A 26,912-nucleotide genomic window follows, 5' to 3' on the forward strand; every position below is an offset into this window, starting at 1 on the left:
TTTTCAAAGAGCCATTCAGGCAGGTCACGATTTTTAACAGTTGTTCCAAAATTGAGTTGAACAATTCAGCTGTCAGAATGTGTGATCTTTGCTTTTGATGGAGTCAGGGTTTTAATGTTTCTACACTCGCTACTTCATTTATTTGTATGTTTTTAACTATTCCCATAACAAGGCACAAACATAACTTGGTTCTTGGGCCCTAATTGACTAATTCTGTTTCTGTACTTAATAGGACAAATTATGAAAAAATAAAATGGTTTCTCAGCTTCTAAGTGAATATGGATATTCTAGCACGGCACACTTGATGAGCTCTCACAGAACACTGGTTGGGAATCAGTAATCTAGAGGACAAACGTACTATCTAATTCCTGATCAACACCTCAAGGGCATTTTGTTGTCAGAGATTGAATTATGGGGTCACTGCGACGGATTCTGCGGCTCATCTGCTGATAACACACACTTGTATTATTATATATAGCTCTTATTTGCATCTCCATTTAAGATACACTGTGTATATTCTCTGATTAAAGCACAATACGATTGTCAATGTCGTAAAGATTATCCTTCAATAAAGGTATTTCTAATATGTGGGAAGTGTAAGGAATATAATTTACAATTTAAATCTTTCATTTGTGTAATGTATATGAAACAGGGTCAATGAAGCTCTTTTACACGTGTTTTTTGCAATATGTTTAAGCAAATGTCTCTATTTAAATTATTCCTGGTTTGCTTTCCTGATAACGGTTCAAAATACGGAAAGTTAATTTCAGCGTGTAACCCTCCCACATTAAACCGCTTCCACAAAAACAACATTATTAATCAATATCATCAATTTTATTATTATTACATTCAAACCTTACATGAGAGTCACATAAACAAATTCATAACCTCACACAAATTAATTTGCATGAGCTTTTTTTTATTGACATGAGGTGTGGGAAGCCCGATGAGCCATTTGGGTGCAACGTTTCACTTGAGAGAACCTTTCATAGCAACCGCCCTCCATCTTTGCATACGAATGTTGTGCTACATTAAAGCTAAAGCAGGTGACTCAGTTGCTAATTTCATCTACTAAGGATGCAAAATCAGATAATAAAGTGGTTGCTGGTTTATGGTGAACAGCAGCTATGTTGTCTTGAAAAATGGTTCCAGAAAATATCAGTTTTCACAAAAACTATTAAATGACATTTTTAGCTTATTTGGCATTTATTGAATACATGGTGGACCACCACTCAGCAACAAAATTGAGTTAACAAGTTGTCAATGTTTATCAAATATATTTCAAATTTCTATTCTATTCTTTCCATATGTCATGTGTCGTCGTGTCCTTGGGCAAGGCACTTACTTCACACACATTGCCTCCAGTGCTACTCGCACTGGTGTATGGAATGTTTGGTGGTGGTCGGTGGGGCCGTAGGCGCACACTGGCAGCCACGCTTCCGTCAGCCTGCCCCAGGGCAGCTGTGGCTACTTGGGTAGCTTACCGCCGCCATCGTGAATGTGTGAGTGCATGAGTGGTGTATCCGTTCCCTTGTGGAGCGTCTTTGAGTGTCTAGAAAAGGGCTATATAAATCCGATGCATTATTATTATTATTATTATTATTATTATTATTATCATTATTAGTTTGACCTTCAGGAAGGGTCACAATTTTGACAGCTGTTACAAAGGGGAGTTGAACAATTCAGCTGTGAGAATGTGTAACCTCTTGTTTCAAAGGCATCAGGACTTCAAAGTAGGGTTTCGAGGCAGAGTTTGACCTCCAGTAAGGGTCACAATTTTGACAGCTGTTACAAAGTTGAGTTGAAAAATTCAGCCGTCAGAATGTGTGACCTTGGGTTTTAAAAGCATCAGGGCTCTAGAGGTGGGTTTCGTGAGAGAGATTGACCCAGATGAGGAATTGATTTTTCTTTTTGCCATTTGATTAAGCAGAGGGTTGGCCCCATTTTGTTTACATTATCTGCACATTCTGCTCATCGATGAAATTGATGTTGGCTGCCGTGTGATTGGAGAAACCAACTTATCAATATGACAATCCTTCTACTTTGGCATGGGTGAAATCTCTACTGTATGATCTTTTAGAGTGTGTCTATGTAAATTTTTCACACTGCATGCGTCCATAGTCCCCCAAAAATTATGCAGAAAAGCTTGGAACCTTTTCCCGTCCCTGAGGATCTGCTTCCTCCAATCAAAAATAATCAGAAACGGGCAAAGCGACACTGAACACATACAAATGAAGCCTGAGCTCACAAAATAAAAGTAGGTGGATGATAAAGAAGGACATGTAGGGCAAGTTGTGACTTGGAAAAATAGATAATTTTGATGCCGCCAACTGCCAACCTCAGCGTGCTCAGCTCACATTCAACACTAATGAGGAGTTTCCACGCAGTCTTCAGCCCTGCTTTCCATGTGCCGCATATGACTGATAAGTTTTGATATGAATGTTCTCTCGGAATGGGGATCACTCCTGCAGAGTGAATCAGATCCTCGGAAGTGCCTCCACAGCAGCGCAGCCTAATAATATTCGGACGGCCGAAATCCACTATAAATCCCGAAATGGTGGCATCTGTCCCCTGCAGCTGCCCTCGCTGACTCTCATCTGCTGAGGTCAGGACACCTACCATTACCACTTTTTGCTGGCTTGAGGCTCAAACATCCACAGGAATGATGATGCCAGTAGTTTAGCTTGGACAGGTGAGCTGTCTTGGCTGCGTCCATACAGTCATTACTCAAACTGATGGATTTCCATCTTTCTGTTGGTAACGCAGCACTTTTTTACTTGGCACTTGGCCCTAATTCAAACACCTAATGAACATAAAGGCCAAACATAATCACAAACAGCATGTTTGATGAGAAATCTTCTGACAAGTGTCACTGACAGTGTAGTGACAGATTACTGTCCAAGCAATATGTGTCAATGTTTAACCCTATAAAGCCAAACGTATCATATTAAATACAAGACATTTTGAGCCCTCTATTTCAGGAGTATAATATTTGTATCCCATTAAAACCCTAACGTATATGATCTGACACATGCTTTGCACGGATAATCCATTAGAGGGCAGTATCACCCATCCGATGGCTTTTCCAGCGACCTTGCAAGATCGCGCCAATTGAGAAACGAGAGACGCCTATACTTATTAATGGTGGGAAATGTTCTAATACTAATATGTTTGTTTATTATTATATTTATAGGCTATATAGTTATAAATGTACGAATTTAAAGCATTGTGACCGGATGTATCAAATATGACACAAATCAAAAGTAATTTGTGGAAGATGATTTTTAACAACAAAAAAATGTTGTCTGTACAAAAGGACCAATAAATACTCTATTTACAAAAAATCTAAATGTTCTCTCATATATTTTGTGGTTCAGGCTTTTTTAATGGGAAAATGTCATGAGACAGGACAAGCACTTTGAGAATGATGAGGGATACAAATTCAAAACCTGCACACATTCAATTACAACCAGGATGTATACTCAGACTCGGACAATCAACAAATCGGTGTATCTAGTTTATAATGCTTTTCTTTGTCGTTTTATGCTTTTCAAAACAAAAGGAACATGTCCCTACTGTGACTCTTGGTGTTTGATTAAACTAACTGTATGGCTGCAATATGCTTTAGCGACATGTTTACAAAGGCACAGAAGTATTTGTATTTCATTCAATACAAGAAGCTGTGGGCTTTGAATGGATATAAACCGTATGAAGCCACATCGCTCACTGTTTTATGTTTGATGCTGGAGGGCTCAAACAGAGAGAACCTTTTTGCTGCCCCGGTGCTACATGTGATACATCTTGTTCAGCAACATCATTTATTCCGTTTTTCTCATCCAGTTGTTATGCATTAATGCATGCTCTGAAGTCAGAACTTGATTCATATTTGCTGCGGAACGTCATTTTAAATGACTGTAATTAATTTGAGAAAGTAATCTGTACACATCAACACCTTTTTTAGTCATATTCTGGCTAGTGCGTCGTCTTGACCCGCTGACTTGAGAAGTATGTAGTGTATGTGTTTCCATACATAAAGTCATGCCTAAGTTCATGCACAAACACGTGAGTAAATATTATGAAGCATGAAAACTGGTCGTCGTGAAACCTAATTTAGTTTTTAATGAGATGTGTGTATGAGGCGAGCAGCTCCACAAACCGATCCCAGTATTACCAAGATGAATTGCCGTTAGCTAATTGTCAAAACGCCATGCGCTCACATATATCTCATTACTCAGATGGCTGTTGCTAAAGTAGCAGCATGTAAGTAAGCGCCTGAAAATTGTGGGCTGCGGTTTCCTTAGCGGGCGTGCAATAAGAGCCTTCTACGAGGTCTGATAAGGCTCCGCGGATTAACGACATTTTAATTAATGAGACATTTGGATTGTCTGTCTTGTCTGTGAAAACAGCAGTTAGTGCTCTTCTGTGTCTTTGAGTCTTATCTATTGAAAGACTGAAATTTCTATCAACAGCTTCACTCAATTTATATCAAAATGCTACTTCTGAACAATTGGCTAATAGACATGTTTTAGCAGCAACATCATTTTCAGTTCTATGTAATGCCACATATACTCCTTTAGCGTTCAAGTTTGCACATAGTTTTGCAAGTATATGTAGTGTATTGATCCACCACCAGTGTGAAAAGACATGTTTTTGTTTTTCCTCTCTTTTTTTTTCTTGAGGGGAAAAAAAAGACCTCTATTTGTATATACAGCTGTGCTCATAAGTTAACATACCCATAGGGTATATTAACTTATGAGCACTACTATGATAAGAAAAAGACTTCATGCTGGTAAAATTCCAAATACGATGGCAAATTGTCATCAGAGGTGCCAAATCCCGGTCCACAAAGTAAAAACCCTGCCACAGTTTGGCTTTAGCCTCAGGTGCTAGTAAGCTAGCTCCCACGGTGCTTGTTTACCTGCTAGGGAGCTAGCTAGCTAGCACCCATGGTGCTCATTTACCTGCTAGCACTAGGGGCTAAAGGCAAACTGTGGCAGGGTTCTTACTTTCTGGACCTGGATTTGCCACCTTTAATTTTCATGACATTTCGTAGCATTTTTGTCTCATTAAGTGACGTTTAGCTTTTGTATATGGACAGTTGTGTTCCTAAATTTACATATATAAACTCATCAGGACAACTGTGAACAATAAAAAAGTTTTGGGGGGTCTTTTCCACCGTAATATGCCCATTACATGTTTACATGTCGATTTTACATTTGGGTGTTCAGTGTTGCTTGTGCGACAACACGAGATGCAGTGTACCGGATTGCCTCTTTTCCGTTCATCAACATTTTTCTTGAACCCGATGACATCCAGCTCATCTCCTTTCAGCATCAGTGAGAGGAAAGCAACGCTTAGAAGTGTTGAGACATCTAACTGCTGATACGGCTAATGCGGCCGAGGAGGTCAAAGCTGTCAGCGTAGCGTTGCTTTCATTTGCACATGAGAAAACAAGATAAGACGGAAAGCACATTTGCATGAAAATAATGCCAGCAAAATCACAATCAGATGGAGCAAAGCAATCCATAGAATGTCAGTACTTTATGACAACTCAGGGGCTGTCTTTTTAATTAAAAAGGGAGAGGAATATGAAAAAAAACATCATATAGTAGATAAGATGCAAATTTGTGTTTAGTGTTTTTCCATTTTGCTGGTGTTTTTTTACCCCCTTTACACTTTTTCATCACTTATTTACAGCTTGTTTTTGGTCCGGGCTGCTGTGGGAATAGTGTTGCGATGGAAATGGATGTGAGTTTGTGTGGAACGATCACAATTTACCAAAAAGCTGCAGGCAAGTTTCAACATGTGCATCCCAGTTGGCTTGAATGGCTTCTCACTGGAAGACAAATCGTGTATCCTTGAAAGCAAGTTGGCAGAAGTACACCATGTATGACTATAACTTGTTTTATCTGCAAATGACGACTGAAAATCAATAAAATGATGAATACAATACATTGGAAATTTTTAAAATGGTGCCTTATGGGATTTTGGGAGTGTGGAACAAACGAAGTCTGCGGTATGTATCGAAGTTCTCTTTTGCAGAAATCTTCGCATGCATTCATTTTCCCAAGCAAAGGTGATACATTATTGAATTACATTACATGGAATACATTAATTCTCACTTACAGCGACATACCTCAATATGCACTCTTTAACAGGAGTGGCAAAATCCGTGTGGGCGACGACGCGGAGGGCACGCATCATTCATAGTGCACCAAATGAGAAAAGCGCGCTAACAAGCGAACGGCGCTCGGCTGCATTACCGTGCCGAGCGACATCATCCTTTGAAGCAGTAATGAGGAGAAATGGCCGAGTTATGAGGAGAAGCCAAGTGGTGGGGTAAAGGCCACCAATTCACCTCAACTGGTGCCAGAGATAAGAGACAGATTAAGATTGAGAATTTGCAGCCTGTTGAAAGACTAATCAAGAGGCACTGTGCACACTTCCTAATGTCAGTACCTAGAAGAACCTTTTGAAGCCTGTGGAGTACATCCCCCCCGTGCGTCGTATATTTGTGTGCATGCATGAGCTCATCTTCGCCCTTTCTTTATTACTTCCGTCTCTTTAGAGTCTTCACTCAACCTCTCCCTGATGCTCTGTTTAGATTTTACATTCATTAGCTCCCTCAATTAAATATACTTAAAAATATATATATACATTCAAATGACTTTTATCAAGTTTAGCACAGATCGCAAACATATTTTGGGAATTATTGTAAAAAAATGGAAAACTTCGGAATCTACGGAAGCATATTGCATTCACTTGGAGGAAAAAAAACTCATTTTTTAAATTTTCTGTTTTTCTGATTTTTGTTTCTGTTTTACTGAATATTTCTTTTTGTTATAAAATAATAATGATCTGAAAAACGGGGAAAATATTCAGAAAAACTGGATTTTTTTTAACCTGTGAACTCTAATATATGCAATTATACACACATATATATATATATATATATATATATATACTTCTCCCAAAAAATGTGTAAGAAAAACAGGAGTTTTTTGTTATTATTATTCTTTTGGAGATTTTCTGCATCAAAAGGAATAGTGGTAAAGATACTTGGTATCGGTAAACAATATAATGTAAAAAAAAAAAAATGTAAGTCACTCTGAAAGCTGTATACAAAACGACAAATGCTGAAAACATTTCAGCCTGTTGGATTTGCTGTGGCACTACTTCCCTCTACCACTGGGAGTAATAAACCCAAACGACATTTGGCTGATCTGATATCTCCCTTTTACGGCAAATTCAAATATATCACCATTATTCCTGTAAAATCAACTGCGAACAGTGAACGAGATGGCAGTTCCTGCAGTGACCTAATCTGGAGCATTCATCTTTCACCGTTAATAAAAAATATCATCAACAACTTTGAAGATGATGAATGTGCTTTAACTTGAGGCGTCTCTCGCCAGCACAACGGAGGACAGATGTGAACCTGCGAGGATTTCTCTGAGGGGGATCCGGCTGGCGAATACATGGCATCACCAAGTTCTTTAAAACATCAACGATTGTGCTGCCTTGTGTAAAAAGAGTGGTCAGAGGAGGTTTTTCTTTTTTCTTTTTTATTATTATTATTATTGCAAAGGAGCCATCATGGTGCAGTGAAGGCTGAGGGAGTTGCAGTTTGTGGTGGGTGGTAAGTTTCCACTGTGGACTTGGTGAGCAATAGAGTAGAGCCTTGTGATATGAGTTTCATTTACAGGAGTATCGCATAATACTCTTAACAAACTGGCGTTGTGTTAATGTTCAAACTGTGCATAATGTTACATTGGCTTACGATAATAAAAGAATAGGGAATAAAAGCGCTTTCTTGTTTTTGAAGAACACTTACGCTGCTGCATTACAATTTTGGTCATGATAGTGGTACTTGGAGAGCTAAGTATATTTTGAAGTGGCACTCGCCGGTGTAAAAAGTTATTGAGGTCCGTTAAAAAATATTTTTTTCATTTGGCCTCAAAAGATCTTCAGCTGCTTTTATAATATATATATATATAAAAAAAAAAAAAAGCTTTAGGTTGTTATCCATCTGCACAAAAAGCACCGTCCAATCTGTTATTGTCACGATCCATCGTGTTACTTTTATCAACTGGTACATCTTCAATAAACACCAGCGAGCCTAGCCTGTTCCATTAGCGGTTCTGCATGTCCCCGTAATGACGCTGCTTCCGCCATGTTTGACGCAATATGATGAGCTGTTCCCAGAGAAAGAGAAATAATGTTGATCTTCTACGGAGTATTCCCGGCTTCTGTTGACACTGTGATGATTTTTTTGCGTTGTAAAGGAAATTATTTGTTTATCTTACTATGAGATACTGCAAAAGCAACTCACGACTTTCAGAAAGAAGAAAATGTAATATTCTTCACCTGCTAAGTAAATGTCCTGATCTCAACCCACTAAATCATTTTTTTGCTTCCTGAGGACCAAAGTGAAGGAAGAAAGAGCTACAGACAGCAAGTGAAGTTGCCTGCCAGGGAGGAAGCTCAGAATTGTGTGGCCACCTAAGGGCTCCAAAGTGGGGGTGGGGGTGGGGGTGGGTGCCATGACACCGCCCATCTAACTTAGTGATGTGCATTACAGCGCATAGTGAAATAAGCTCACAAGTCATCAGTTTGCAACCTTCGTTGGCCATTGAGTTCCGATTTTAACTCATTCACTGCCATTGACGACTATAAACGTAAAAAATGTATGTGAACTATTTCTAGTAGTTTAACATTTTTTCATTTCATTAAAATTTTTATGAAAACCTAGAAAAAAATATATTGTACATTTATAACATAAAATTTGTGATTAATCGGGAGTCAACTATTAAAGTCATACGATTAATTCCGATTAAAAATTGTAATCGTCTGACACACCTTATTTAAAAAACATTTTTTATTAGGGGCGTCAGGCGATAAATGTTTTAAAATTGTAATTAATCACATGACTTCACTAGTTAACTAACGATTAATCAAACATTTTATATCTGTTCTAAATTTACAATTAAAAACGTCTTGGTTTTCATACGCTTGTTAGCAAAAGCGGAATTTTTTTTTAAGCTAATTGAAATAGTAAAAATGACTTTTTGACATCGATAGTCGTCAATGGCAGTGAATGACTTAACATCACAGCCACCCCCTCCCCAACCGCCCCCGTGTCTGGACCTAAAAGTCATTGCAAGCTTTCTTCTGCATATGGGTTGCCTCCCCCCTCTTCATGTTCATGTCAGTGTAATCATTTCAAAGTCAACCAAGCCTCTCTTTTCTCGCGTGTGAATGTCTTAATGTTACATCCAGTCGTCCCTTCCTGTCTTCTACATAATGCATGGCTGTCACCTGTGCTCCGTCTAAGCAGCCAATTCTGCGTCAAACAGTCTTCTGACCTTCAGCGAGGACTTTTCATCCAAATATAGTTACTCAATGTAAAATCTCACACATACACAATAGTGTGAGGACGAGTCTAAATTATTTATGTCATTTTGTGTTTGTTATTTTCGCTATCGCTCTTCTTTTTATTTGTATTTTATTTTTTTACTCATACTGCTGATGGATGTGCACCCAACCTTCTTTAATTGTTCCCATTGGTCACTAAAGACAAATACAGGTTGTGTTAGTCCTCAACAACCGTCCTGTAAGTTTTAGCCACCTTAGCAGTATGCAGTTTGATTTGTTTGAGTTATCTCTTTACGTACCACCGGAGGGAGCTCTTACCACAGTTTGAGAATCACTGAACTAAAAGAAAGTAAACATGGATTTGTTGTGTTTATACGGAAGCACTTAGCAAAATATCCACTATCAAGCTGTTTAAACTTCACCAAGAAATAACATAATATGCTTTCATGCCTTTTCAATCACTGCTTTATTAGGCCCATGCTGATTTAAATGATAGGGTCCCCGCGAGCGTCAGCGCTGGCTGAACGTTCTGAATGGCCTTTCCAGCGGGTGCCGTGGAACCAAACGCATGCGTTATTATATGCAACCCAAGCAGGGATGCTCAATGGCACACATGGATAATTGGTAAAATCTCACAGCCTCCAGCCATGAATTGCGTTTGTCAACAAATGAGCCTCCGAAGAAAGAATCTTATTACAGCGCTCAGCATCTGGGCCAGTGAAATCTTCAGTCCACTTTTTCACATGCATATGATAGCTTACGCTTTGGAGGGATGCTGTATTTATTTTGCCCGTTTGTTTGTTTGCCTTATTAACAGACTTAATGCTCAGTCTTCGCACATGAATGAGGGCTTAGCTCGCAACAGCATACGATTAATTTCTTTCTCGGTGCTCTCATGAACATAAAGGCAAGGTACATTAGGTACCATTACAGAAAATCTGCCAGAATCACAGATGAGTCATTTTCTGAAGCTACTGAATTCAATAGTGATTCAAAGACTTTTAGAAAACTATTTCTGTGTTTGAACTATCAATAGGAACGGTGGAACTTCTGAAATTGAAAACTCAATGACAAATGCAAGACTGAGTAGATTTTGCAACACTCGTTACAAAAGAGTTGTATATTATCTCTACAATTCCACCGAAGTACGCGTCTATCTATGTAGCTTGATAGATAGCAACATAGCTAGCTAGAGAGTTAGCTACCTAGCTCTAGCTATTCAGCTAGCTATCTGGATGGATGGATGGATAGATAGAGACTGAATAAACAGCAAGAAATATTACAGATCCATCCGTCATAAAGACGCTGCTTCGGTTCGGTCCCTGTGGCCTTATTTTTTCACTCATCAGTCATCACCCCCACTTTCCGGCTCAGTGTCCCCAAATGCATCTCATTAAATCGCTCATCCTCCAGTGCACTCATCTGTGACAATAATTGGATAATGACTCATATGTAAATAATTTCTTGTTCAGGCAGATATATTTCGTTTTACTCCCACAGAAGACATTGCAGGTATTTGCTTGAAAGTTTCCAAGACAACGTGAGTGCAAAATAATGATGATACAGTTCATACTATGACAAATCAACAGTGATGACATCTATTACTTTAATATTAATGTAGTAATAATAATAATTATTATTATTAGTAGTAGTATTTTTATTATAAAAAATACATTTTAAAAAAATCACCAGTTTGTTGGTTGGTGGCCTATCCTCATTTTGTGACAATATTTTGTCCCTGTAGATATCATGAGTCGCCATAGAAACAATCAATTTGTAATTCTTGACAGAATTAACCATAATAATGGCAGTTTTCATTATTTTGTGTTCCTACTATTGTACAGAAGTTATTTTAGTCAAAGCTACGCACGAATAAAGAACAAACATTATCACGTACTAATTCTTTCTATTTGTTGTCTTTTCATCAATTTGACTCACATTTAAATTCATTATAAAAGGACCATAAAGAGATTATTAGTCACCTTTTGTAATTGATTTTACGAGGGCATCTTTTGTTTTTGTAGTTTCCCCGTGGCCTTCCTGACATGCCTCTAAGTTATTAAGCAGCAGGACACTTCAGGTCATGTGAAACAAGCTGCATGGTTATTCTCTTAGTACGGCCCGAAATAGCGAAATCAACCTTCACGCTTCAAGCTGCTGCAGCGACGACCCCTCCCAATGATATCATTTCTGTTTCGGTGATGTCATCTTTTATGCATTTAAAGACACATTTTTTCTTACTCGGCATTACTGGTTTTATTCCTTACTTCTTGACTGCAATTATTACACAATGTGGATGAACATCTGTGGAGAGACTTTAATCACTGAACTCATTCACTGCCATTGACGGCTATAGACGTCAAAAAGTCATTTTTTACTATTTCTATTAGTTAAAAAAAATAATCCGCTTTTGCTAACAAGAGTATGAAAACCTAGATTTTTTTTTTTATTGTAAATTTAGAACAGATATAAAATTTTGATTAATCGTTAGTTATTTAGTGAAGTCATGTGATTAATTACAATTTTGAAAAATTATCGCCTGACGCTCCTCATAAAAAAATAATTAATCACATTACTTAAATAGTTGACTCACAATTAATCACAAATTTTATGGGTTATAAATTTACAATACAAATTTGTTTCTAGGTTTTCATAAAAATTTCAATGAAATGAAAAAATGTTAAACTAATATAAATAGTTTACATTACTTTTTTGCGTTTATAGTCGTCAATGGCAGTGAGTGAGTTAATTGATTAATTCAGTCATAGTTTGGCCTGACTCTCAATTCTTGCCAACACAAATGTAACAGTTGAATGCTCCCAACTATTTTGTAAAGGCCCCTTTTCTGCTTCAGCGTGACATGCAAGGTCCACAGGGGGATGCTTGTCGGTGACCTTGAACCTCACTTGACTTTCCTGTTCACTGTATAAGAAACAGCAGTTCATGTTGAGTCTGCATCTGGTGTGTTTCACAGTGCAATTACTCTCCGAATCACTGCTGCTGAAAGCAAACGTCAATGACGTTAACCCAAAGGCCGTTCCCAAATGTGTGGCATGTTTGTCTGAGGGCAGGTTTGACCTTTATTTCAATAGAACATGTCCACTACACCTGATCGGGTTCTCTCGCATTGACCTGCCGTCTTTGCTCCTGGTCATGCTGCAGGATGTTCAATAATGCGGGCTGGGGTGCGAGAAGATATACGGGTGGGAGGTGGTTTAAGAGCAGGCGACCTCACTCGTTCCTCAACAAACAGAGAGAGAGGTGAATGGGTCGGGCAGGAAAATGAACATTGTAGCACACGAGTGTTTGGAAAGTTGCCCAAATACAGTATGTAGCGGCGATGGAACAATGTTAACTTTTATTTTTACATTTTAGAAAAGAGGTTAATAACACATTTTTCATTATTTGGCTTTCGACTCTGAGACTCTGCATTATTTGACTGCCTTTATTTCCATCCATCCTCCGCTTATGCAGTTGCTTGAGCATCAGCCTTCGCCCGTACTTCCCTCTCCCTGTCCACTTTGTCCATCACTTTCATGGGGATCCCGAGGCGTTTCCATTCCAGCCTCCTCCCAGTGGGACGCCTCCCGGAACACATCAGCATGGGGGCGTCCAGGAGGCCTCCTGACTAGAAATCTCAGCCAGCTCGTCTGACTCGATGTGAGAGGCAGTTTTACATTGGTTTGAGTGACAAACTTCACTACAGCTCAAAATTTGGTGGTGGTGGGGTGGGCGGGGGGTTTGGGTCGAAGAGACTGCTACCAATGTTAAGAGCAATTATCTTGTTGATACCATTTATGTCATGTAGCTCACTTTTTTTGCTTTTCCTCTAAATGGCTCCAAATGTTTTTGTGGCGTAATTAATACATTTTAAAAAAATATGTCTGTGATGAAGTAAAAGAATAGAGAGAGAAAGAGATGTATTTATTTATACAACAACAATAGCATGTTTCTGTAGTTTGTGCACTCATCATTTTAAATTTCAATGGGGGAGGCACAGAAAATCTCCAATCCAGGAATGACTCTCACACATTGAGACGGTGGGCTGTAAGGGGTCAAGAGAGAGATGAGTTCATTTTACAACCCACCCTAACCTCAACACGTTCAAGTGGAGAGTAGAGTGAAACGTGTCCAATTCTGCCATCTAGTGGTCAATACCTCACACTACGCATAACTTTATTCGCCTTTATAAACTGCAACTTAGCTTTTCCATGCTATGTTATTGCAAAATATCACAATTTGGTTATCTGATACAAATCATAATATTGATCATTTGCTTTAAGCAATATCCTCCGGTCAAAGTAAAAAAAAAAAAAGCCTATTTTGACAAAGTAAGGAGAAAATATACAAATACAATCTGGTTTCAATGTTGAAATGAAAAAAAACATCTGTAAATGTAATACTGTAAGTTCAGACATTGCAGTATTTTTATTTTGTTACTTCCCACCACTGACAATTTCAACAGCTGGGAATATATGTGCGCTTTGGTTCCCTTAATAGATGCAGTTGAGCACAGCTCGGGGAACTCTATTGTAGTTTGCTCTTATCTACTTCATAGCAAAGACAAAAGGTTGTATTGTGGCTCCATTTAGCATACAAGCACATGTGCCTGCTCTTTCGCTTTTGTATACGACGATGTCACAGCATCTCTTTGAGTTGTATGTCGAATACCTAATGGGGGCTGAATGAATGCTTTTTCTGAGTATATCTATCATTGCCTGTCTATTTTCCCCAGCCTATTTAAACGAATCAGTCCGCGGATAGATAACAGCGGTAGGTGCGGTAATCCAGAAACCTAAAAAAAGAAAAGTATCCGTCGCCTTGATGTATCATCGCGCATAAAGACCTAAATGGTGTGTTGTTTAACCTTGGCGTTCCCTTCATCTCTGTGTCAGACTTTGGGGGATGTCCCCTCCCATTTTCGCACCCCCTCGAGTTACCGGTCCCCGCAGAGATGACCGATATCCCTCGGCGATATCCATCATGCTATTGGCCCTTTAGAGACTAATATAGAGGGGGGGTGGGGGCGGGGGCAAGAAGTGGGGCACCTGGGGGCCGCATAGATTGATGATGTGCTCCGGTCGATGTGAGCAGCCAATCACAGCTCAATAAATAAGTCAGAAATAGAACTTGTTGGCGGTGCGCAACAGTTTCATTTGCTAATTGACACTTTCCAGAATTGGAGGACATTTTTTGTCCCACCCCCTCAATGAAATAAAAAATGATCCAAAATGCAATTTTCTAATTCATTCAATCAGACCATTTTATTTTATTTTGGCAAAGTGTTTAGCCTCCACTTTAAATAATGAAACTCGTATGATCACAAAAAGACTTGCAAATACTCAAACGTTTTCCATTTTTATTGCATAGCTAAGCTTTCGTGACCAGTTAGTTTAGCAGCTAACACAGCTAGAATGTACTTTTTTTTTGTAAAAAAAAAAATCTATAACATTAACATTTGCAACCTTATTACTGTAATTTGAGTAATACTCAAATTTAATTTGTAGTTTACTTTCTTTATGTGAATGTCTTTATCAGGAATCGTTTTAAACATGTTTTCCAGGTGATCAAGTCTATAATTAAAATAACAAAATAAAAACTATAAAATAAAATATGGCCAAATAAAATATCTCATAAAAAGTGATGCTTGAGCTGGATGAATAATAATGATCAGATTTTTTTATTGCCAATTTTTCTCAATAACATATTAACTTATTCACTGCCATTGACGGCTATGGACGTAAAAAAAAAAAAATCATTTGAACTATTTCTACTAGTTTAACATTTTTTTCCCCACTTTTGTTAACTAGAGTATGAAAACCTAGAATTTTTTTATTGTACGTTTAGAACAGCTATAACATTTGTGATTAATCGTGAGTTAACTACTGAAGTCATGCGGTTAATTACGATGAACAATTTTAACCGCCTGATGCCCCGATTTATTAATATTTTTTTATTTTCTTTAAATCACGTCAGGCGATTATTTAAAAAATAATAATTAATTAATCGCTTGATTTCAAGAGTTAACTCACGATTAATCACAAATGTTATATCTGTTGTATATGTACAATATTTTTTTTCTAGGTTTTCAAAAGTGGAGAAACAATTGTTCACTAATAGAAATCGTTCAAATGAATTTTTCACGTCCATACCCGTCAATGGCAGTTAAAAAAAGCTATCAAATTAATGGTCCCATTTTCACAAATGATGTCGCTTTAAATTGTCCTCCATTTTCCGGAATGATGCAATTGTCTTGAGCTGCACAAAACGAGATTGGCATTAACTCATGTAAAGATTCTACAGGAAACGTTTACCATGACTTGACTTTTGGAGCTGCGAGGCGGCTTTGACGCAGCTGTTTCTGAGTCGTGCTGCTGTGTGGCCTGTAAGCTACAGGATGTCTGTGATTTTCATTTTACTGTCACTGGTCTGTTGAAGCGCACAAGCAGATGCTGGCGTGGGACACGTCTGCATACCTGCGTGCACATGCAAGACAGGAATTTATCCTCATTGATGAGCTTCTGCTAACACTTTCTTTGTCTTGCCTTTATTGCAAACAGGTAGTCTTTATCTCTTTTGCATGTGGTATTTAAAACACTCAAACTAGTGTTTAAGTAGGGACAGAATAGCAACATGGTTCCTCCGCTACTGCACGGTACGTACTCACCCAGCTCATCACGGTGAAAGTGAACGGTCAGCAAAATTGATAAATGTACCGAGTGGATGCCATCCAGATGACATAACATTTGCAAGCACATTTGCAACGAAATATGCACATTCTAAATGTAAGCTGTGCCATAACTCTGGATGTTACATTATTATATTCCTGTCTCCGCTTTGCTGTAGCAGTTCTTCCCGCTGTCTCCTCTGGAAACAAATTTGTTACCTTTTAAAGGTAAATACACTAATCGTGGAATTTACTTTCCAGACCACCGCTGCAATGAGCAAAATCTGTGATATATATAAACATCATACACAGCACTTCCGAGACATGTTTTTTTTTTATAGCCTTTATAGCATTTATTGTCTTTAAACACACCTTTCCCATTTTGCAAATCAACATACAGCAATCACTTTGTTTTGGTGTAAAAAGTAGGATTAAAGCGGAATAATTCAGCTAAATTTGGCTGAGGTGAAATACTTCCTGTTGTCCTTCTTCTTCTTTCAAATTTACACCGCATCAAACTAAACAGTATGCCTCCATCTAGTGGTCTACAATGAAATTACAGAAAGTTAATGGGGGAAGCCCAAAATAGAGCTATAAACTGTACAAAAAAATATGTGAATACGTGGGAGCACAAAGCTGAATGTATTGGGGCAGGGGGGGGGGGGGGCATATTGTGTAAAGTACTAGGGGTGTGCCAAAAAATTGATTCTCATAAGAATCGCGATTCTCATTTAGTACGATTCAGAATTGATTTTAAATGTCCCAAAATCTATTTTATTTAAATTATTTTATACTGTCTTGCCTTTGTTTGTGTGTGCCTTTATTTGGAGCGCTGTTCATGTTGTACCCGGTTTGGCCACTTAGGGGCAGTGTGGTTCCACACGGTCTAATACACTGTTAAGTTGTAGCCACATTAGAGAGTAGAAGGAAAAAGTCGCAATCAAGTTGAGCCGTTCTTTTGAGTGATAAAAGGGCCGCGAGTACCGCGCTAATTAGCATTAGCGAGTCAGACTGGAGTAGATCATTACGATTCCTTGCACATCTATAGATTGAAGCAAAAATCATTGCCAATCAAATAATTTTGAATCCAAAATCTTTCTTAATCGAAAATCGATTCTGAATCGAATCGCAGACCCAAAAATCGGAATCGAATCGTGAGACGTTCAAACATTCCCACCCCTATAAAATACCATAATCAACATCCAGATGCTGACAAAATTACTTGACACCCTCATTCCACTCTATTGTTAATGGACGCCATATTGTTTTTTTCTTTTCTTACAAAAGAAAAGCATCACAGTTAGCCTTTTTATCAAGGTTGTTTTCAACATAGCAATGAATACTTTATTTGTTGCCTTTGCATTGTCAGGTTTCCCAGCAGGAAGAATGTACATAAGTACACAGAGACAGTCAATATTGAAACAAGTCTCCTGCCTTGTCGCCTTCCCAGAATAATACCAGGGACCTTTGCCCTTCCACAAATAGCCGCATCCGGGTCATGCCGACGGACATCACATGTGTCCATGCTGGGCGACAGGAGACAAAATACTCAAGTACACCTCGGTTGTAAAATATTACTGGTGTTTTAACGTCGAGTCATTAGTCGCATTTCTTGTCATTAACAGACAACTTTGCTTTCATACAGGATGCGAGTCCAAAATATTTCTGCTGAGTGAGCATAATGGGCTCATTCACTGAAGGCTCGTGTTGTACAGCTGCCGTTTGTCCTCTCGCCCACTGAATGAAGTGAATTATCGTGGTTGTTAGAGTGAGAACTTTAGTGGCACTGGAGAGGAGCTTTAAAAAATAAAATAAAATAAAGATTCCAAGTCCAGCTCTGGGGCGGTATTTTACAATATAATTCTGCTTTGTCAGCAGAAATAGTTTTCTAGGATTATACATTGAAATGGCTTTGAAGTTAGAATCCCGGTGGTACTGTATGTGTATTTGACCACCACAAAGAAAAGTAAGCACATCAAATGTGTTTTGTGTTCCTTTTTACTTTCATCTCATGTCCACGTGGTTTTCTTTTGACAAAATGCGTATCGATGTCCACAGCACGGACGATTGCCTCAGAGGAAAGAAACACATATTGTTATTGCTCCGAGTCCTATATGAGGAAAAGTGAAAAGAACTGCAGTGAGTTTAGAAAAGATAGAAGTGTGAGAGCTCCCTATAGTGTAGGGTGACCATATTCCTATTTCCAGAAAAAAAAAAAGAGGACACTTGAGCCAGTCTTGAAATTGTGGTACCAGTCGCAGTTACACAGTGTATTCACCTCCTGTTGGTTACGCAATGCCAACCAGACATTTTCATGAATTTATTTTTAAAAAACGGACGCCCGAACAGGACATAAGAACATGGACTGTCCTCCCAAAGGACGACGTTTTGGTCACCCTACTATAGTGTGTGTGAAAGAATCACTGTCCGGGTACAGTTAGCCTCAGTTCACAAATTTAAACTCGAGTCTCCCACTAAAGCTACGCCGATTTTGAAAACATGGCCAATGTCAACGCTATTATGAAAGTGCATCGTTGTGATGGATAGTAACAAAGAACGCATATTTGGCTTCAACAAAATAGCAGTGCTAGCAGAACTAAGCTAGCATTAGCATCATGTTGGGGCAAATCAAACTTGACCATGTTTGGGAATTTGACGCACTGGGCATTCAGGCATAGTACTTTCTAATTCACGGAGTATTTACTTTTTACTTTTAACCGTTACATTTTCAAAACAGTATCAGTACTTTTTACTGGATGCATTTTCAAAACAGAGGGTCATTACTCGTTACTTTTGTTTTACGTGCATGACAGCGATTAAAAAGTGACGTCAGCATTTGCGCTTTTTATGTTCCTGGCTCGGCCGATCGTACGAAGCGTTACACACCGTCCTCGACTTCCCCGCATGTGATCTCAACCAATGAAATGACGCGATGGAGAGCGTCGAAGTTGAAATGAAACTCGCGTCAACAATTATGGACTCGACTCAGCGTTAGCGAGTCGGCTGCAGCTCACCAGTCCGCCCACCGATGGGAAATGAGTGTGTGTACGTGTATTTAAGACAAGTTGTGGAAACTTATTTAATTTCCATTGCCAAGGGCACCATCTAGAGGAGTAAAAAAAATGTTGCAAGGGCTTGATGAGGCGATTTAGTCAGTTTTAAGGGTTTGTTAAGTGATGATCTTTTAAATGTAATGGTCTTCAAATTATATGACAAGAGGAGAAAACATCCGGTAAAAATACTTTTTACTTTTACTCGTGAAGTACATTTTAGAGCCTGTACTTTTTTACTTTTACTCGTGAAGTACATTTTAGAGCCTGCACTTTTTTACTTTTACTCGTGAAGTACATTTTAGAGCCTGTACTTTTTTACTTTTACTCGTAAAGTACATTTTAGAGCCTGCACTTTTTTACTTTTACTCGTGAAGTACATTTTAGAGCCTGTACTTTTTACTTTTACTCGTGAAGAACATTTTAGAGCCTGTACTTTTTACTTTTACTCGTGAAGTACATTTTAGAGCCTGTACTTTTTTACTTTTACTCGTAAAGTACATTTTAGAGCCTGCACTTTTTTACTTTTACTCGTGAAGTACATTTTAGAGCCTGTACTTTTTTACTTATACTCGTGAAGTACATTTTAGAGCCTGTACTTTTTACTTTTACTCGTGAAGAACATTTTAGAGCCTGTACTTTTTACTTTTACTCGTGAAGTACATTTTAGAGCCTGTACTTTTTTACTTTTACTCGTGAAGAACATTTTAGAGCCTGTACTTTTTACTTTTACTCGTGAAGTACATTTTAGAGCCTGTACTTTTTTACTTTAATCGTAAAGTATATTTTAGAGCATGTACTTTTTAACTTTTAATCGTGAAGTATTTTTTTTTACTTTTACTTGAGTAATTATTTGAATGAGTACTTTTACTTTTACCAAAGTCATTTTTATGCAAGTAATTGTACTTTTACTCAAGTACAGAATGTCAGTATTTTTCCCATCTCTGCTCTTCGCCTATTTTAATGATGGTGGAACCTGGAGAGCGAAGTCGTTTACAATTTTGGCGAACTGCTGCCCCTAAGTATAAAAAATAGCAAACCCCATTGTCGGCCTAATATTAGAGCCTCCCGGCTGCATCGGGTGTGTTTTCTATCTTCGTCCCATCTGGAGGGAGACGTGCAAGAAAAACAAACAGACGATAGGTGATGTTTTTTCATCAAGGTTTCCAGATGTTCTCCCCGTCACCTTTTGTGAAAGACGTTTTCACAAAACCCTGAGAGTTCTACAATGCGCAAAACTTTTACAAAAGCAGACCTATCACCAGGCGCACGCACGGGAAATCAAATGCTTCCAATTTTTCCGGCGCAGTCCTCTTTCCCTTTTGAAAAATGTGTGCAGGAGCCTCTCAAGAGTGTGAAATTACTCCCCAGGGAGTCCAGAAAACAGGCAGCAAGCCACAGAATGTCACCTGAATTCCACTCAATGTCCCTCATTTGTCACAAGTCTACTGCACATGCTCTCTTTTCTTCTTCTTCTTTTTTTTTGTGTCAGTCTTCTTTGGTGCACTTTGAACTGTTCTTATTCAAGCTGTTCTTCATTGTCATGTTGCGAAACAACCTGGCACCCTTTTGCAGTGTTTCACAAAGCGCTCCGTTTGACTTTGTTACTTTAAACGTCGATGCAAGGGAAGCAAGAAATATTGTTGTTGTTTTGCCTTTGATGGGACATATTTCATTACATTAATCCGAGCATTTTAACAACTGAAAAGCAAGAGCAAAAATGACTGAGACGGGAACGCTTTGTGGGAGGAGAATCCGTATGTCATTCCAAGCCCAGGGGAAGCAGTGAAGGTCTCTTTGTGAACTCTGCATTTGTTTTGAAGTTTGCTTCCAATTAACGTGACTGAGTCACTTCCTCGGGCTCACGTTTGGTGGGTAATGTGAACGAACACACACTTTGGAAGCTTCTTCTCATTCATTCTGGCGTTATTTTTGTTTCTTCTTTTTAGAGCTCTGGTATGTGCACTTAAAATGGCGTGCGGGGGGCTTTACTTTAAATGCGCACAATTTACTGAGGAAACAGGGAAATAGAACATCTGATATTATTTTTTGTTATGGGAAATCATGTAAATGAGATGAATGGATCTATTCAAACATCATAAACTTATATTAACTCGTTCCCTGTTGAAGTGCAGATTCATTCGGCTGCTCCACAAAAACGTCTTATGACAAGTAAATTGTATCAACAACTCTGCCTTTACAAAGATAATAATGCCCAGATTACATGACACTGTCCATCATAATATTGAGAGGTGTGCCTCCTGTTTATATAACCTTATGTTATATTAGAAATGTTGCCATTCAGTTCTACTCCACTGTGATATTGTTAAAGTATTACCTTGTCTGTTTTTCTCTATTTATCCAGTTAGCTAGCTAGCTAGCTAGCTAGCTAGCTGGATGATAGATAGATAGATAGATAGATAGATAGATAGATAGAACGCACACAGCCTGACATTATATTTATATTTGTATTGTATTTTGTAGTGTCAGTTTAATGACGTTAGCGATTGCTGCACGAAAGATCGTTACACAGGTGTTAAAGGTTATGGCCAAGTACACCGTATATTAGAGCGCTAGTGATAAAAGCAATATAACATTGGCATCTCAACGGACTAACAGGTTGGTCACTTAAGAAGCAAATACATATTGAGTGATAGAGGAAGAAGAAAAAAGAAATCAAGAGGCAGCTAAGTCTGCAATTACAACATTCCTGAGACGTTTTGGAACTGGACAGGCGGATTGGGATTATTGTAAGAAAGTGTTATATTCGTGAAAATTGGATGAAAAAAAACAACAAAAACTTTTCTTTAATAAATGAGTTTGAATAAATACTTTTATTTTATTTTATTTATTTTTTTACACCAGTATGCTTTACTTTTAAATTACAAAAGGCTCTAATGAAGTTAAAAATTGTAACTATGAAAAAAGAATAATTTGAAAATTTATTTATTTATTTATTTGAAGAAAATCCAGACCTGGTATGGAACTTAACGGGTGGGAAGTTATGTTAGTCTGTTAGCACCATTAAAAAAAAAAGGTTCCATTTTAGATCATTACAAAACAGCCACGTTTCCACAAATGAAATAAAACAGAAAATGCTAATGTGACAAAAAACCTTTACTTCAGTTGTTCATTTGTCAAATGCATTTGCATCCCTGTTGTTTTATCAGCAGTCTACCAAACCAAATTATGCTGTGTGAAAATGTGTGTATCCAAGAATCTGTTTATATTTCCAAGAATCTACAAATATAACAAGTAGCTATTTGCCAGAGGGGGTAAACGATGCTTGGCTTTAAATCAGGGAACACTTTGTTGATGCTGCAACGTAATTCAGTTGCTTCTGCCTTGCTGCTGTGACGTCCCTCTTCCAAAGTCTCCATATTTATGATCAAGCGAGAGTTGTATCAAACTAATTGTTTGAATTTCATACAAACAGAATCTATTTTCCACCACTTACCCTGTTCAGGTCATGGGTGCGAACCAATAGACAAAAAACAAACAAAAAAACATTCATACTCACATTCAGATTTATAAATACAAATACAAGAAGACAGTCCACAGTAAGTTGCCGTTATATTAATCATATTTGGAGAGGATAAAGAATCTATGCCTCTGAATATTCTTAAACTGTCTGCCGGATGTGTTGCTGCATCTTTTGTGTTTATATAACATTGTGTAAAGACCCCACAACACTGTTGCTATCCGTGAGCTCGTGTGATGCATTTTGCATAGTTTGTTAGCAATAAGCTAAAAGACTTACCAAAAGCAAAGTTATGTGGTTTGGTTAAACATACAAGACAGTTAAAAACGTCAACTGGGAGTGGCATTAAACAGCTTGAAGCCTCTGTTGAAGAATGGTTCACTATTTACAGTAAAGCAATTGCACTCACCCTGTGGGTGCAGGGTGATGCATATGCCATGGAAGAGTGCAGTCTTTATAGTGACGTTGTTCCACAATCTGTTTTTGTTAACAGTTTGTCCTCGGCAGAAGCCTCTGGCACTGGTTAAAAAGTGATAGAATTTTGCGGGAATTGGTTATGTAATGTTTTCATAATTTATCAAGCAAACAATTGTTTCCCTTTTTTTAAGCAATAGACTCTTCAAAGAAACACATTTTCTAATGTGTTCTGAAAGCAAAGTACTTCCGTGACTCAGAAGTTGGAAACGTTTTACTGTGACTAAGAAAAGTGTATTTGACTGCTGCCGATTTTTATTTTTATTCTATTTTTTGTATCTTGCTGTTTGCTTGAAATGTATTGTTCACATGAATTTAATAGTATTTTCTTACATTTATGAAAGACCGGACTTACTGCACTTTAAGACAATAGAACATTTTATATTTTATCAAATTTATATTTACAATTTACGGAAGCGTATTGCATTCACTTGGGGGAAAAAAATAAACTTTTTATTTTCTGTTTTTCTGAATATCTTTTTCTGTTTTACTGAATATTTGTTTCTGTCAAAAAAATATTCCGAAAAACAGGCTAAAAAGAAATTATTCAGAAAAACAGGGAAACAAATATTTAAAAAATAATAATAAAAAAAACAGAAAAAAAATATTTAAAAAACAGGGGAAAAAATATTACGAAAAACAGAGCTGGTGTTCTGTTTTTTTTTTATTTATTTTTTTTTTGTTTTTTTACCTCTGAACTCCAAGTGACTTGTTGCAGATTCGCTAATAGCGGAAGCGGACACTTTCCCGCATACCTCCATATGCAATAAGATGGTTGTTTACTTACTGGCTCTCAATAAAGGAATGAATGTATATACTGTATTGTGGTTTGTTCACAATCCCTTTAAAAAATCAGAAAAACAGAAAAACTAAATATTCAGAAAAACTGAGAAAATATTTTTTTTAAACAGAAAAAAAATTACTCAAAAAATCAGGGGAAAATATATTCAATAAAACAGAGAAAAAAATACTCAAAAAATCAAAGCTCCTCCCAAAAATTTGTCAGAAAAACAGGACTTTTTTTTTTCAAGTGAATGCAATACGCTTCCGTAACAATTATTGCATTTGAAATATGAAAATGTTTTCATCTCATCCTTGCTCATGTCAATATTTGTGTAACAGTGAAGTGATTATAACACGTGTTACTTTTATTAACAAACTAAACCATTCAACCAGTTACTGCCGCCGCAAAATTTACTTTGGAACTTAATATTTGTGGAGATTTTATCATGTCCTTGACATTTAAGAAGAATTGATGTTCCATAATTTACCGATATCGGATCGAACCGAAGCGAATCGAATCGGGAAAAATCGAAATAGAATCAAACTTGAATCGATTGAGGAAATTCGAATCTATACCCAGCCCTAGCAAATATGTCATGTCCACTGCAATCATCAATGAGTCCAAATAGGTTAAATAAGGGACCAATTATTTTCACAATTGCTTATGTTTACAAAGGGGGGAAAACAGTAAGTGCAGAAAATGTCCTTCACTTCTGCAAATGACCCACTTAGCATGTATTTGACTTCGCTTCCAACAAGAGAATGCCTCAGCAGAGCCCACAGCGGGACACTTGAAGGCTGTCATGGGATAAAAAACGAGTGCATCTCTCAACAGCGGTGCTCTGCATGCCAATACAAGCGAATTCGCTTCCATCTCACTTTCCCGGCGCAGCTGGATTTGATTTTTTTTGTGGTGCACTCCTTTATCACATCTCTGAAGTTGTCATCATCAGATGCAAGGAATAAACCTGGATCATTTACATTGGCTCCCAAATTGAACGCCTGATTACGGTTTCCTGTATATGCTGCTTATCATATGCCAGAGTGACGAGAGCAAAAGAAAGATGGCGGAACGATGCCAATCACCACAAATAATATACAGTAGAACCAATTACTTTTGTAAAGTGTCTGTATTTTCCCTTTCCTTTAAAACATTGATTATTGACCCGCATCAAAAATGACCCCAAACAAACATTGTGTGCATGAAAAGGTTTAAATAATGCGTGCCATGCGTACATAATAATTCAGCCCCAAGTGTGCATGTTGTGACATCACGCTGAGCTTGACAGTGGCATTGTGCTCTTACAAAAGATTGAATCGTCGTGCAGAAAGTCAACGAACCGGGAGAAGCTGCAGTTCGATTGTAAGATTTGATCGGCAAGAAAAATCACTCCAGCTGACTGTTAATGTTTCAAACTTGAGAATAAGCAGATTGGTTTTATGTCCCCGCCAATCTGCCCCAAAAAAAACCCCCGACTCTTTGTAGACGCATAAATCAGATAAATGTCCCCACAAAACATGATCAGATGAATACAAATCCCACATGTCCTGTACTGCCGTCTTAAGTAGTTGAGGAAGCATATGGGAGCCCTCAGAAATAAGTGGTACCAAATGTTTATGCAACAATGGGTCAGTGTGCTGCAAATGAGCAACAGTGACGGCAGCGGACATGTTGCCTTCACTTTCCTAATAGTAATAAAGTCATAGAAGCCAACAAAGTGTAGCTAGTTAAGGATGTGTGACTTCTATACAGCACATTGTTATGTTTACCGTTTTCAGTTTGTAAGTTGTGTCGGTGCACCACCTAGTGGTGAATCTTATTTTTGTGTGTAGAAATAGTAGTAGTAGTAGAAGAAGAAGTCAGAAACCGGAAGTCATTGATCTGGCTGGAGCGCGCCACCTCTGCCTCGCAACCAGGAAAAGGGCGTGAGCAGCAGTTGCTCCATGATCTGTTTCTTCTTCGGTACAATACAAAAAGAAAGTTGTTTCTTCTTCGGTGCACTGCTGTCGATTATAGCGCCTCCATAATGGCGCAACACTTCAACTGCGGTTAAAATGCGTTCCTGCCGAGCTCCATATCGCAATATCAGTGGCTCAGGCCGGAGGTGGCGAGCAAATTAGGTGGAGGTCGCCGCCTCTGAATTTTGTACACGGGAAAAACCCTGGTTTTATTTTGAAATATACCGGCTCTACCTTGATGCCGATGCTCGACTTCCTGTTCCGGCCGGCTCTTGTCATTTCTTCAGCTTCATAAAAATCCGCAAATCTGCGTTTATGCAAGCCAACTGTCACATCTCATTTTATTTTTTTTATTTTTTGTGTGTGTGGGTGAGTATGTTTATGTGCGTGCGTGCGTGTATTTGTTAGCTCACCAAAAACCTATTAGGAAAAAAATCTCATACCGTTCACCTAAACCGAACACCGCCGTCAGGAGACCCGAGGGGACCAAAGAAAACCGTCACATCTCATGATGTCGTCGGCTGCGCGTGTGTGACATTGTGCTTGTGTCCGTTTTGTCAAATCCTTTTTTCTGTATGCATTTTGACATTTCTCAATGTATACTATTCCTATTAATATATTCCATGCAAAGAAACAATACCTTAAGCTTGCGTACACATCTTTTCTAACAGTCAAAGAACACACACGCACACACACACACGCATCCCCTCAAACTGAACAATCGCTGCAGACTTGAAAAGCGCTGAACACAGCGGTCCGAGATAGTGTTGCGTCTCTGTACACGGTGTGCATGCTGTGCCCTGCATAAAGACATTCGAGCTTGTCATAGCAACAGCAGAGGGGGAAAAAATAACACTGGAAAACTATCATTTGGAGCAAGGGGCTTATTTTTGCACACTTTTACTAATTTATTTGAAGCGCTGGCGCCATTTAACGTGAACAACACAGTCGAGCCACTGAATATGAACCGCGAAGTTCTTTTCATTCATGCTCACCCTGGCTTGTCACTTACCACACGAGTACTCCTGCTGCGACTGACGGAATTGGTCGGAAAATGCGCTTGACTTGCGGGACGGTGCAACCGCTCGCAATGGAAGAAGCGAGCGTATATAATACATGTACT

Source organism: Leptonotus elevatus, chromosome 5 (assembly GCF_054856555.1).
Source record: "Leptonotus elevatus isolate MCC_2025b chromosome 5, RoL_Lele_1.0, whole genome shotgun sequence".
Taxonomy (NCBI): Eukaryota; Metazoa; Chordata; class Actinopteri; order Syngnathiformes; family Syngnathidae; genus Leptonotus; species Leptonotus elevatus.